This window comes from Vicia villosa, linkage group LG2, assembly GCF_029867415.1.
Source record: "Vicia villosa cultivar HV-30 ecotype Madison, WI linkage group LG2, Vvil1.0, whole genome shotgun sequence".
Classification (NCBI taxonomy): Eukaryota; Viridiplantae; Streptophyta; class Magnoliopsida; order Fabales; family Fabaceae; genus Vicia; species Vicia villosa.
The window spans coordinates 71,619,256-71,631,331 of NC_081181.1; the positions used below are offsets into that span (position 1 = coordinate 71,619,256).

The 12,076-nt window shown below is 35.0% G+C and overlaps 1 long non-coding RNA gene across 1 annotated transcript; it reads left to right on the forward strand.

Annotated features, from left to right (window-relative positions):
* Nucleotides 1-1,411: 1,411 nt before the first annotated feature.
* On the forward strand, nucleotides 1,412-2,605 carry LOC131646272 (uncharacterized). The gene is made up of 4 exons (XR_009297388.1): nucleotides 1,412-1,749; nucleotides 1,881-1,968; nucleotides 2,106-2,207; nucleotides 2,333-2,605. It is a non-coding gene; the product is annotated as an uncharacterized LOC131646272 (long non-coding RNA).
* Nucleotides 2,606-12,076: the final 9,471 nt, after the last annotated feature.

Here is a 12,076-nt window from a genome sequence, read left to right on the forward strand (position 1 = left end):
CATTTGTATACACGGGGGCTCGGGACTCACACTCGGGGAGAGATCCACTTGAGTTTATTCACAGCTATGTAAACAGGTATTTACAAGGGGCTTGGGACTTATACCTACATGGAGGCCCATAATATTTTTTGGGAAGATTTAAAGAAACCTTCATTTTTGGTTTGTTATTCAAAGTTAAAAAACAGATTGAGATATGTACAAAAGGTGTATGTACAAAAAGGCGTACAATGAAATACCTAATTTCATGTACTGGAATGGGTATGTACGAAAGGGCTCGGGACTTATACCTACATGGAGGCCCATGGTATATTGAAAAGTTTTGTTTCTTTGGAGTTTTGTTGCTTTGAAAATGATTTGAAAATTGTTTGAAAATTGTTTATTTTGAAGAAGTTTTATTGTTTTTTTTAAAAAAAATGTTTTGAAAACTGTAAGAAAAGAAATGAAATGGGACTTACACTCTCTAATATTCGAGAGGCCCCACTGTTTTGAAAAACAATGGATGATTTGAAAGTGAATTGATTACTGTTGTGAAAACAGTTGATTGAAAATGAAGTTGAATTGATGAAAACAGACAAGTAATTCGTTTCTACAGTTATGGAGTTTTAGGCTTACCTCGAAGAATGAGAAATTGAATTTCTGAGTTTGAGGTGTTACCGTGATCCTTAGATGTTAAGCATTCTCACCAGCAGAAAGGAACGCCAGATAAGTTCACAGCTTACAGCATTCTTTGATCATCCAGTAATTGTTTATGGAATTCTACAGCAAATGGAAGACCAAGCAAACAGACAAATCCAAAAGACAACAGAGAAATAATCTCGAAGTCTTGGATGAAGTGAGAAAATTCAAGTAAAATGTGCAACAGTAATCAAATATAAATTCAAATGATTAACTACACAGAATTATAAGAAAATATTAAATTCAAAAGAAATTAATTCTAAAAGAAGATATTTTTGTGGTTTTTCATGAGAAAAACAAAATAATTAGAAAACATAAACTTAAATATGCATCTAATATATTTTTTTGGATTTTTCAATAAGGATTAGAAAAGAAACACACTTATAAACATATGAAAATATTAAAAGAAAACTTTTAATCTTAAAAACATATTTTTTGTTATTTTTTGATAAGGATTAAGAAAAATTAAACTAAATCCTATAAAAAAAAAAAATACTAAGTTTTATTTTTTTATGAAATTCTATTAATGAAAATTAGAAGAGAACTAATAATAAAAAAGACTAATTAATTGGGCCAGTAGGTGTTCAATCTGAAAAGGGAAGTGCAGCCCAAATTAATTTAAGAAACTGAAATAAAAAAACATTGGGGCCGGACCGGGTCGGGTCAGATGGAACCCGGATCCGGTTTTAATCTTATCACATGAGTTGGGTTATAGAAAACCCTAAAACAACACAGAGGCACACGCCTCTTTCTTCTTCCTTTCTCACGTAATATTTTCTGGAAAAACATAGAGGAGCAACAGCAACATCAACTTCCCGGCGGAAATTTCACGGTGGCCATGGGAGAAGCAATAACGAAAATCCGAGTAAACACTCAAACAATCTCTCTCGGTTCTCTCTCGTGATTCTTCTCCGTAAACAACAAATCCCTCACTCACGGTTTCCTTCTACCGCGGCCATGGGAGGAGCTTGAAGAAGCTCACACAAAATATGATGAAACTACAAGGATAAACTCAACTCTACAACAAATTTTGACTTGATTTTAACAGACTCATGAATAGGGGCGAAAATCTGGGTAAGTTTCCTTCGAATTTGATCTCTGTTCTGTGATATAGCAGTAGTAGCTTACTCTATTTCGGTTTTCAGATGATTGTTAGGTGCAACAACTATTTATGCACTCTCTGTTTTGTTCTTTTCGGTTTACAGGTACAGCAACAAATATCAGAGAGGTTGAGAGTGAAGGCAGGATCGACTTACCTACGGCGAGGAGAATTTCGCCGGTTTAATTGTTGTGGTATGTCTTTAATCCTTCTGCTTCTGAAATAAAATCTACTGCAAGCTTGTTGTAATTGCTGCGCTTTGAATTTTTAAACACGTCGCTGCTACTGCTTTGGATTTCCATTGAAAATTGTTATAATTGTTCCGAAACAGTGTTGCGGTTATGCTTTGATTTTGCTGAATTTTTCTGCTGTTGCTTCGGAGTTGTTGAAGATGATGCGTGAATGATGTGTAAGCACAGGGCTGCAACCAGAGGTATGGTTTTGAATCTCTTTTCTTTTTTTTTCTGGAAATTCGGGTGGTGTTACTGAAGGACACTTTGAGTTGCTCAATCTTATAGCTATGCAAGAGTGTAACAACTTTTGAATTTGTTGTTGTAGGATCTATTTTGATGAAGATGATGCAACAAAACCTTTTTTTGGATATTAGGGAGACTTGAAGATGCAACTTCAAGTTGTTGCTCTCCACTAAGGTATGAACTACTTCTTCACCCCTTTTCCAACTATGGAACTAAGAAACTTTGAAAATTATGAGAGAAAAGGGAGGAGTGAAAAAAGCAAGTAGCTAAGGTTGCTTTGGTGTGATTTGCAATGAAGAGAACACCTCTATTTATAGGAAAAGCTTAGGATGTGTTTGGCATAAAAATTAACTTGATTGGCAAGATTGTAATCATTGAGAAAATAAGAATAAGAATAAGAATATTCTCCATTTCATTATGCAAAGATATTTCTTATGATATGAATCATGCAAGTGGAAGAAAAATCTCTCTTTGATTCCTTTTTGTCTTGAATTATCTCTTCTTTTTGAATTATTTCTTTTATTGGACTTTTTGCTAATCTCACCCCTTTTTGTTTCTTTTTTTTTTCATGTGACATGAGTATTCTTTGAAGAAAGAATGAAGAAACTTGAATTCCAAGAATGGAGATTTGAAGATTGAAGAAAGTCTTTAAGAATGTCTTTGTAGTTTTTCTCTTTTTTCTTGTAATTTCCAATTCATTCCAACTTTAAAATTGTATGAACTTGTATTCTTGAAAATGAATAGAATTTTGTAATTCTTGAACTTTAGATAAAGTTCCTTTGTAATTCATTTGAAAATTGGAATTTGTTCATGTAAAGACACTCCACTTGAATTTCCTTTAGAATCTTGGATAAATTTGTATGAACCATGAATGTTGGATATTCTTGAAAGAAAAGTCCTTGAAGTAATGTGAAAAATGTTCTTGCACCAATGAACTTTTAATTCTTGAATTTATGGTTTTAAACCATACTTGAAATGATCTTTCAACAAATGGACTAAAAGATATTTCTTGCAATTTTGGTGAAATTTCCATGAATTGTTTCAACCTTATACCAATTTTCAAATAATCCATATGAATCAATTCTTCACCATGATGAATCCATAGGCCAAAATCTTGAAATAGATTCCAATCAAAACTCTTGAATCACACAAATGGATATGGCGCACTTTATTTGAAGATGATTGAAACCTTTGAGTGACTTCCTGGGGATTTTTAGGGTTTCCCAAATGTGATCCCTGATTTCAGTCCCTGATAGTTCAAAACTCTGATCTGAGGATTTGTCTGATCAATCTTTGTGTAGGAGATGTTATGAGCCAATGGATTAGGCCAAAATGATGCACTTGGGGTCTTGAGGTCATGTCCCAAGTCATTAGGTCAAATCCTGAGCAAAAGTCAGGAGTATACTGTCTTCAGTCAAAACCCTAATCTGATTGATTCAAAGCTGCTGAGCTTGTTGAAATGAATCTCTGAGGACCAAATGTTGATTGTTGATGAAGATGATTCATTTGAGATGAAGGGAGAACAAAACCCTAGTTGATTGTTACTTGTACTGATGAGTGGTTTCTTGATTAAACCCTGCTGAGTCACAAGTAGCAAACACAAGCTATGCAATTTGTTAGAGATGCAAATGATGCATATGCAAATGATATGAGGTGGTATCTTAGGTCAAAAATTGGGGTATGACACTATATGGCTCAATATATCCCACACTATCTCTATGACAAGTATCAAGTCTCAATTCAAAGGATTGGTCACTCAATTGTTCAGAAAGTTAACAGTCGACTAAGTTAACCTAAAAGTCAACTATGGTCAAAGTAAAGTCAAAACTCCTGATTTTTTGTCAAGATCCTCATATTGAAACATCATTCACCATTTGATCAAGGATTGATCATGCTTCATCAAGGAAAGATCAAAAATCAACAAACCAAAAAGTTTCTAAATTAGGGTTTTGTATAGGAAAAGTGAACTGAACTTTGACCAAGCATAACTCCCACATGGAACAGCCAAAATTTTCCATCCAAAGCTCATCTTGAAGGAAATTTGATTCTATACAACTTTGTCTCTCACATGCCAAGTCTAAAAATGCTTCATTTGAGAGATATGGACCAAAACATTACAAGTCCTTTTCAAAAGTCAACAAAAAGTCACTTTTTTCAAAAGGACACACAAGGAGCATGGAAAATAATTTTTACATGAGACCAAAGACATTGGTTATAGGACTCTCTAAGGTTTCTAAAAAGTCTTAGAACACTTCCATACCTCAAAAATTGAGAGAGATAGGCCTTAATAAAGTTGGGTCATTTTGGAGGGAAAAATGTGAAGAAACTTGGAACTTTTTGCAAATGGGCCCAAATTATTTTGCTTCAATCTTGGTCCCCAAGTATTCAAGAGCCCAAAATCTCTTTGCCACGAAAATATATGATTAATTTGATTTATTTTGATTTTTTATTCTAATTAAAAAGAATTAAAATCATATAAATTAGAAGAAAATCAAATATTTTATAAAAGATATGATTTGGATCTATTTTCATCATCAAATATATCATATAATCATTACAAATTCGTGCAAATAATATTTGGAGAGATTAGATTGAAATTGAGCAAATTAAGAAAGTTTTCATAAGAGATTTTCAATCAAATTTCCAAAACTTTCAATTCAAGATTCAAAAGGATTTCCTTCAGTTTTATCAACCCTAATCAATCTCATATATATACTGATCAAAGCCAGATGCTAGGGTTCACGATTTTGCAGCCATAGAATCCAAAATCCGAGCACAAAAGTTCAAAGAAATTTCAAATTTGAATTCTGAGTTAGAGGCCGATTTGTGGTGTTCCATTGATCCAAACACTTGCCTCAAGTCTCCCTGAAGCTAACTGGACCATTGTACGAGAACAACACCTCCAGAAATCTCCCTAATTGCTCACGGTTTGCGCTTTTCTAAATTGCTTCGATTCCAATAATTTGTGCATTATCATTGAATTTTGTTCGCATATTCATAATCATGTTCATATTCTTATGGATTCTGGAGCTTGAATTGTGTTTTCATGCGTGATTGTACAATCTGCCATAGCTAGGGTTTTTAGGTTCGAAAGAGGGCTTTTATATTGAGGTAAAATTAGGCCAAAACTCTGGTGTCAATGAATTCGTGATCTCTGGACGATCACATTGGTATAGTCGCGAAGAATTTTTGTGTCGTTTTGGGCATTCTACGATTTTTGCAGGTGTGATAGATGCGGGTTTCTATGGCGTTGCTGCAAAAGCGCTATAAAAAGTGTTTTCCAGTTTTCTCAAGGAGGAAGAAGATGGCGTGTCACCTCCTGATTGGTCCCCCATGCGCGCGCAGCAAATTTAAAAGCTGGAGGATTCAGTGTTCGGCAGTCCACGCGTGCATGATGCACCCTCGCTCCTGCAGCCATCGGATTCCATCATCTCTTCATCCAACGTTCATAGGCATGCAGGACCACCATGGTATAAATATTTTAATACTTATTATTTATTTGTTTTATATAATATTTAATATATATATTATTTATAAAATAGATTTAAATTGATTTAATTATTAAAAACCTCTAAAAATTCATATTTATTTTATTTCAATTCCAAAAATTCCTAAAAATTATTTCTTACACTCGATTTAATTTTTTGTCCCGATTTAATTAATTAGGTCGCAAGACCAATAATTAATTAAATCAATTTATCATTATATTCAATTTGAATCTCAATTAGGGTTTACGAGAATTAACCCTACACTGAATATTTCTTTTTTCTGTGCCTTTTCAGGGTTGGCTTTTCAGGTACCTTCCGACTACGCGCCACGTCAAATACGAAGCTAAGTATTCGATTCATTTAAATTTCAAAGTCTATTTTGATTCCTTTGATTTTAGGGTTTGCCCTTATATTTTTTGAATTGTGCATACATTCACTCCATCTATTTTTCTGCCCTTGCCATTTTTCAGGGTTAACCCTGAGGCTTCCTTCGACCGCCAACCATGTCAGATCAAATTCAAAATGCAAAGCTAAGTGCCCTTGTATTTATTTATTCTTAATTTCTTTATCTTTTATTTTTATTAGGGTTAGCAATGTTCGCCTCCGAACCGATAATGCACTCACCCCATTTTTTTGTTTGCCATTTTTCCCACCTTTTCAGGGTTTGTCAGTTGCCAAAGCGTCGAGTATCGGTAACCCTAAACCCTAATCTCAATTTTATTATTAATTGTTTCAAACCTATTTGTCTTATTTTATCCCGCTGGTTTCAATTCCCCTCTCCTCCGCTGGTTGCAATTTCTCTTCCCCCATTATTACTGTTTATATTAAACTGCGTGGTTAGTAATTCTAGGGAGTGCAACTTGTTAATTGAATTAGAATCACCTATTTACAAGATAATATAACTGAATATAATCACGTGATTGGTGCACACACGCACACTTTTGGGTAAACCTCTCTGTTGCCTGTTGCCTGTTGCCTGTTGCCTTGTGTTTTTTGCAGAATAGCCAGTCCCTCGAATACGAGGATACCTCAGCCATGTTGCCTTGATTAAAGATCATGGTCCCTAATGATGCTGCCTTCGATACACTAAAAAATGATCTCGACCCTCGGAAGTTGCCTACGAAAAGGCTGAGGTATCCTCTGGTTGCCTACGAAAAAGGCTATTCTGATCCTTCCCTTAGACTACCTGCCTCTCTATGGCATGGGTCAGTCTTATGGCAAACGATAAAGCGATGACCCTTCAACCTCCAAACGAAAGGCTTCCTGCCCTGTCATGGCATGGATAGACCCTTTCATCCTGAAAGGCTAAAAGAAACCTATCATCTAAGTTTAAGGTAATTGCCCCTAATTGCTTTGCCTTGCTCTAAAATTTTTATATTCTTTCTCATAATCCTTCAAAAGGGCTACGCTCATTTACGAGCTAAAGTCCCTATTCTTTTTTCTTCTACATTTCTTTTCAAACAAAGAGCAAAGCAATTAAGAGCCCATGGAAAACCATGGATGCAAAGGGTGCCTTACACCTTCACTTTGCATAATTACCCCCGAACCCTATTTTATTTAAAAGCTTTTTCCTGTTTCTTTTAGCCTTTCTAACTTGTTTGGATAAAATAAAAGTCGGTGGCGACTCATGCTTTACCGCAACATTTCGATTAAAAGTCAGTTCACCGTATTACAGATTGGCTTAGATGATCGAGATGATCGTAATCTGAGACAGATTTCACAACGATGTCTTCTATGTATACTTGCATGAATGTTTCTATAAAATCATGAAATATAGAATTCATTGCTCTCTGATAGGTTGCCCCAGCATTCTTTAAACCGAAAGGCATTACAACCCACTCATAGGTGCCTATTGCCCCTGGGCAACGAAAAGCTGTTTTAGACACATCTTCTTCTGCAATGAAAATCTGATTATAACCAGAGTATCCATCCAACATACTTAGATATTCAAAGCCTGCGGCTGAATCTACTAACATTTCTGCCACAGGCATGGGATATTCATCCTTAGGAGTTGCTGCATTCAGATCACGAAAATCTATGCATACTCTTAATGAACCATTCTTTTTAATAACTGGTACAATATTAGCAATCCATTCGACATACCTTGTGGTTCTGATGAACTTACATCGTAGGAGTCTTTCGACCTCTGCTTTAATCTTCGAATGAATTTCTGGTGCGAACCTTCTAGGAGTTTGCTTGATGGGCTTTTTTCCTTCCTTTATGGGTAACTTTAATTCGACCAAATCGCGCCCTAAACCAGGCATCTCATCGTAATCCCATGCAAAGCAATCTTTGTTCTCCTTCAACAACGCGACCACTTTTGACTTCAGCGTTGGCGCTAGTTTCGCACTGACGTATGTTACCCTCTTTTGATCTCCATCTCCGAGATTTACTTCTTCGAGTGGATATTGGGCCAACATTTTGATATTTGATCCCATTGGGTCCTTCTCGAAACCCAAAGGCTCTTCGTCGTAGATTGCATCCAATCTTTGACCTATCTCTTCTCCTGAAATCTCTTCGACTCGGACTGAATCTTCAGGCGGTTGAGGGATCATATTGTCATACCCCAATTTTTGACCTAAGATACCACCTCATATCATTTGCATATGCATCATTTGCATCTCTAACAAATTGCATAGCTTGTGTTTGCTACTTGTGCTCAGCAAGGTTTAATCAAGAAATTATTCATCAGTACAAGTAACAACCAATTAGGGTTTTGTTCTCCCTTCATCTCAAAGGAACTATCTTCATCAACAGTCACCATCTGGTCCTCAAAGTTTCATTTCAACAAGCTCAAAAGCTATGAATCAACCAGATTAGGGTTTTGACTGAAGACAGTATACTCCTGACTTTTGCTCAGGATTTGACCTAATGACTTGGGACATGACCTCAGGACCCCAAGTACATCATTTTGACCTAATCTATTGACTCAAGACATCTCTTACACAAGGATTGATCAATAGTGGAATTTCAAATCATCAGATTAGGGTTTTGAGCTATCAGGGACTAAAATCAGGGATCACATTTGGGAAACCCTAAAAAGCTCCAGGGAATCATTCAAAGGTTTCAATCATCTTCAAATAATCCCTATGACAATATCCAATGGAAATTACATCTCTGTCATTCCCCAATTTTTGACCTAAGATACCACCTCATATCATAGCATATGCATCATTTGCATCTCTAACAAAATTGCATAGCTTGTGTTTGCTACTTGTGACTCAGCAGGGTTTAATCTGGAAATCACTCATCAGTACAAGTAACAATCAATTAGGGTTTTGTTCTCCCTTCATCTCAAATGAATCATCTTCATCAATAATCAACATTTGGTCCTCAGAGGTTCATTTCAACAAGCTCAGTAGCTCTGAATCGACTGAATTAGGGTTTTGACTGAAGACAACATACTCTTGACTTTTACTCAGAATTTGACATAATGACTTGGGACATGACCTCAAGACCCCAAGTACATCATTTTGACCTAATCCATTGGCTCATAACATCTCCTACACAAGGATTGATCAACAGTGAAATTTCAAATCATCAGATTAGGGTTTTGAACTATCAGGGACTGAAATCAGGGATCACATTTGGGAAACCCTAAAAATCCCCAGGAAGTCAATCAAAGGTCTCAATCATCCTCAAATAATCCCTATGACAATATCCCATGGGAATTGCATCTCAATTCAAGGTCCACAGTCATCAATTTCATCAGGTCGACAACTAGGGTTTTGACCTAATTCACTGAACAACTGCCTTTTTAATCAGGACATGGTGCCACAACTCAAACCATGGCTCAATATCCTCTAATGCTTCAATATGATCCATTCATACCATTCATTTGGTGAGGATAGCCTGTTTCATTTGAAATCTCCAGAAACGCGATTCGTCTGAAAAAGTCAACTGTACAAGATCACCATTGACTTTTGGGGAATTTTGGTCAACCATGACTTTTGAAGTTTTAAATCATCAATATATGATATATGAAGTCATTTGATCAAGAAAAATCAAGAAAATCAATCAAGAATCAAAAAGTCAAAAGTTTGACTTTCCATACTTAGAAAAATTTCTAAGTGTTTTTCATGGTTTTTTCCAAACTTTGGAAGGGAATAGCTCAAAATTTCACCTACAAACTGAAAAAAACTTCCAACATGAAAGTTGTAGATTTTGATCCAATAAACAACTTTGACACATATAATTTTTTTCCATAAGATCAACCATTTAAGAGATATGGAGCTTCAAAGTTGGTACTTTTTGAAAACTTCACTTAAAACTTCATTTTTCTCAAAGTTCATGGATCTTTTTCACCCATTTCCTTAAAGGTCTTGAAGAAACTTTCAACTAGGGTTTTGAAGTATGCAACATGAGCTTTCCAAAATGTCCAAGAGCATGAAAAAATATGGAGTGTAGCTATGGTTTTGAATTATGCATTTAGTGATCATTTTCACTTGAATTTTCACCATTTTTCACTAAGTTTCAAGACTACATGACCTATAATCCAAGCAATGATGCAAAGAGGCAATAATTGAAGATATTTTCTCTGATTTGAGATCAGAATGGAAGAGGATAAGAAGCTTGAGTTTTAACCATGGTTTGGTCACTTTAACCATTTTGCATTAAATGTAAAAGATTCCTTTTTATCTCTTAAGCCAAATCATCAAACTTTGATCAAGTTGCAAAGCTCTGAGTTCAGACTCTTTGGCCTATAAATAGAGGTCCAAACTCCATTCAAAAACACACCAAAGTCTCACAAATTATAGGCTTTCTCTTTCTTTCTTAGAATGCAAGTTTCTTAAGTTTCTAAGAGGTACAAAACTCAACCTTCAAACCCTTGAAGTTATGGCCAAAGTGATGGTTCTAGCAACTCATAAACATCATATGGGATGTGTTTGAACCACTCACACACCCCAAATCACCCCAAAACTCAGAATCATCATCTCACCTCCATATGAACATGAAATGAACCTTATCATGCCAAAATCCATTCTAGCTCATCTCTGTCCAAACTATCACTTCTAACACCATCCATGTACCATATATGAACTATCCCAATCATCATCACCAACCTGAAACATCAAAATCATAGAGCTCGATTCACACTTAGGCCTAACTGCAGATCGGGTACCTCCAACTACTCCAGGTGTTTTCAATTCACTCCAAGCATCCAGACACCTTCCATAAGGTTCATTGAAGCTGTCCAGATCGAGCAACAACATCTGTAACACCTCCTTCGCAAAATTCAATCTCCAGCTTGGCCGTTTTTGAGGTAAGTGCTCATGAACTTCAAACTCTATGAATCATGCATCATAAATGAAATATGAACATACCATCTTGTTTCTGCACCTATGAGGATCATTAACCCTCAATCAATTGCTATTTATCTTGCACATACACGATTTCATGATCAATCTCAGAATTAGGGTTCTTCGTGTTCATCACAAAATTGATCACCTTAGAGCAAAAATAAATGAATTATGAGGGCACCATCATGATCCTTGTGAAAAACCGAGTGAGATAGACCCTTCACTTGATCAATTTGGTTCAGTTTTCAGAAATTTCAAAATCAAATTGAGGATGTGTTCTTGGCGCCATTTTTTTGTTCAGAAATTCAAATACTTGTTTTTAAATATAATCAAATGAACGTGTATCATTAACAAGCTGCGCGCGCAGCTCAGTTGGTTGTTGTTTTGGCTGATGAGCATAAGGTCACGGGTTCAACACCCTTAGGGACCAAAACATTTTTTTTAACACTATTTTTCTTTCATTTTTTAACAAACTTCATTAATTAATTTAACTAATCAAATCAACTTATTTTTTCTTCATTTTTTGAACACTTCTTATTTAATATACATATTTTAAGAATATCAAAAAAAATCATCAAAAAACATTTATTTGATATATTTTTTAATATTTTTAAAATGACTTGTTTTTAAGTAATTTTAATACTTTTGAATATTATTTTTCATTTGATTTTCAAAGTTAATCACTTGTAAATATTTTTTGAAGCAAACCCTAATCATCTAAATGCTAATTAAGGATAATCTTTTGTTTATCTTGATTAAATTGACTTCTTTCAAAATTCAAACCATTTTAAAACGAGCAATCGTTCTTTTCAAAACAATAAACCATTTCTTTTTGAAACTATTGATTAAATTTTTTTTTTTAATTGAACAATTGATTTTCAAAACGATGTGGGGCCTCTCGAATATTAGAGAGTATAAGACCCACTCTTTTTTTCTTTCATACAGTTTTTCTTTGTACAGAAAACTCTTTCAAAACAAACTTTCAAACCGTTTTTCAAACGACGCGTCTGTTAACAAAACAATTTCAAAGCTTTTCAA